Source organism: Procambarus clarkii, chromosome 40, assembly GCF_040958095.1.
Source record: "Procambarus clarkii isolate CNS0578487 chromosome 40, FALCON_Pclarkii_2.0, whole genome shotgun sequence".
In the NCBI taxonomy this organism is placed as follows: domain Eukaryota; kingdom Metazoa; phylum Arthropoda; class Malacostraca; order Decapoda; family Cambaridae; genus Procambarus; species Procambarus clarkii.
Genome location: NC_091189.1, coordinates 33,794,634 through 33,797,497, shown reverse-complemented (window position 1 = coordinate 33,797,497; position 2,864 = coordinate 33,794,634).

The following is a 2,864-nucleotide window of genomic DNA, read 5'->3' as shown; positions in this document are numbered from 1 at the left end:
CCAGAGAATCAGGAATGAGTATGTTAGTGTGAGAAGAAAACAGAAAAATTATGAAAATGATATAGCAAACAAAGCCAAGACCGAACCAAAGGTACTCCACAGTCATATCAGGAGGAAAACAACAATGAAAGAACAGGTAATGAAACTTAGAACAGGCGAGGACAGGTATACAGAGAATGACAAAGAGGTGTGTGAAGAACTCAACAAGAATTTCCAGGTCTTCACAATAGAACAAGGTGAGGTCACTGTGCTAGGAGAGGGGACAGTAAACCAGGCGGCCTTGGAAGGGTTCGAAATTACGAGAGAGGAGGTCAAGAGACACCTGCTGGATCTGGATGTTAGAAAGGCTGTTGGTCCAGATGGGATCTCACCATGGGTACTGAAAAAGTGTGCAGAGGCACTCTGCTTGCCACTCTCCATGGTGTAAAGTAGGTCACTGGAGACAGGACACCAACCAGAAAATGGAATACGGCTAATGTGGTCCCAATATACAAAAAGGTTGACAGACAAGAGGCACTGAACTACAGGTCAGTGTCCTTAACTTGTATACCATGCAAGATGATGGAGAAGATTGTTGGAAAAAATCTAGTAACACATCTGGAGAGAAGGGACTTCATAACAAATCGCCAACATGGGTTCAGGGAGGGTAAATCTTGCCTTACTGGCTTAATAGAATTCTATGACCAGGTGACAAAGATTAAGCAAGAAAGAGAAGGCTGGGCGGACTGCAGTTTTTTGGACAGTCGGAAATCCTTTGACACAGTACCTCATAAAAGGCTGATGAGACAGGCAGGAGCTGGAGAGACAGGCAGGAGTAACTGGTAGGGCACTCCAGTGGATAAGGGAATACCTAAGCAATACGAAGCAGAGAATTACAGTGAGGGGTGAGACCTCAGATTGGCGTGAAGTCACCAGTGGAGTCCCACAAGGCTCTATACTCGGTCCAATCCTGTTTCTGACTATTGTAACGCCTGGAGAGTACACCCATGACTCACCATGGGAGCGTCCTGGTAAGGTCAGCCTGTGACCTCAGATTCAGCTAGAGTTAATTGAAATATTCTCTGGCTCCTCCCTAGTCAGCTTGTTCCTGATTATGAATAATCCTGATAGTCTTGGCAAACAACTTAATGGTACAGCTTGAGTGCTTTTTGTAACCATGGGAAGCTGACGCCCTGATGTGCTGACCACCTATTTAGGTGTGCAAAACACTTTTTTCCGTGTAGGCTGAATCAGCCGGGAACAGGACCACACCAGACTTTCCCACAACAGTGTAAAATGCCCCCCCCCCCCCCCCCCTGATTCAGTTGTATATATACCCCCTGTATGATGGGAGAGAGAGTGCCGGACACCAGGGTCCAGAGCGGGTCTGTGAAGAACATCACACAGCCAGGGAGAGACAGAGTCAATCCACCGGATGGAGAGACAGAGGTCTTAAGGTAATGTGTGTGATCTTTGATACGTTTCCATGTCTGAATTACTTTAACAATTGCCAGTAGTGCCAGTGTCAGAGTAGGGATTTATAGTGGTGAATATTATAATTTGTTTTCAATAAACTCATGTTAAACTTTCCGTCTGTGTCAATTGTTGGATCATCTTATCCTCTGGATATCCGTAATTACTGACAGTTAAAGAAAGAGTACTCTCCAAGTCAAGCAATGTTTCTTGCCTCGTTGCTTGATATAGATAATGGACAAGGCAGATGGTGGCAGTGTAGTTAATCCTGTGTAGCATTTCCTTAGAAGTGTACCTTTGGTTCCGGTGTAACCATCATACGTCAGATCATATTACGTTAAATATAAATACAGTGTTCAATAACAAAGTGTTACCAAGTGCCACCGGTAGGAAGTGTTACTCAGTATATATATTAGTATTCTTCAGGCTACTCTCTACTCCCACTTACTCTCTCCTCCTGCTCCTTCCTACCCCTCCTCACTATCCCCCTGTCTCCTCTTCGTCTCCTACCTCCAAGCTTCCCGTGCGCCCCTCGTTTTCTGTTGCCCCACAGACGAGTTTCCCCTCCCCGTCCTCGTTTTCTAAATCTTTCCTTTCCTCCATCCCTTATTATTCCTACCTTCCTTCCTCTATTTTTCTTCTCACCACCAAATATAGCCTAGGATACGATAATATTTTAGTGTACAACTTTAGCAGTGTTACATTATTAGTGGTACTTTATGGTGGTGTTACACCTGGAGTATGCAGCTCCAGCATGGAGTCCATATCTAGTCAAGCATAAGACTAAACTGGAAAAGGTTCAATTGTTTGCCACCAGACTAGTACCCGAACTGAGAGGTATGAGCTACGAGGAGAGACTACGGGAATTAAACCTCACTTCGCTGGAAGACAAAAGAGTTCTATCTATAGCTCTTGTCTATTCCTAGACAAGAGACTCAACTTCAGCACCCACATACAACACATAACTAAGAAAGTCTCTAAAACAGTTGGTATACTCTCCAAAATCAGATATTATGTACCTAACTCTGCTCTCATCTCTCTATATTATGCGCTAATCTATCCCTATCTTAATTATGGTATCTGTGCATGGGGGTCTACCACTGCAAACCACCTCAAGTTCATCATCACCCAGCAAAAATCTGCTATCAGAATAATAACAAATTCTGCTTTCAGACAACACTCAGCCCCCTTGTTTAACTCTCTAAACATGCTGAACATAATCTCACTCCACAAATTCTCTTGTGTCAACTACATTTACAAAACCCTGTTCTAAATGCAAATCCTGCTCTGAAACTCTCCCTGGACAGATGTAATAGGACCCATTATCACCACACCAGAAATAAATATCTCTTTGATATCCCCAGAGTTAAACTTAATTTGTGTAAACACTCTTATGCAAATAAAGGGACCCA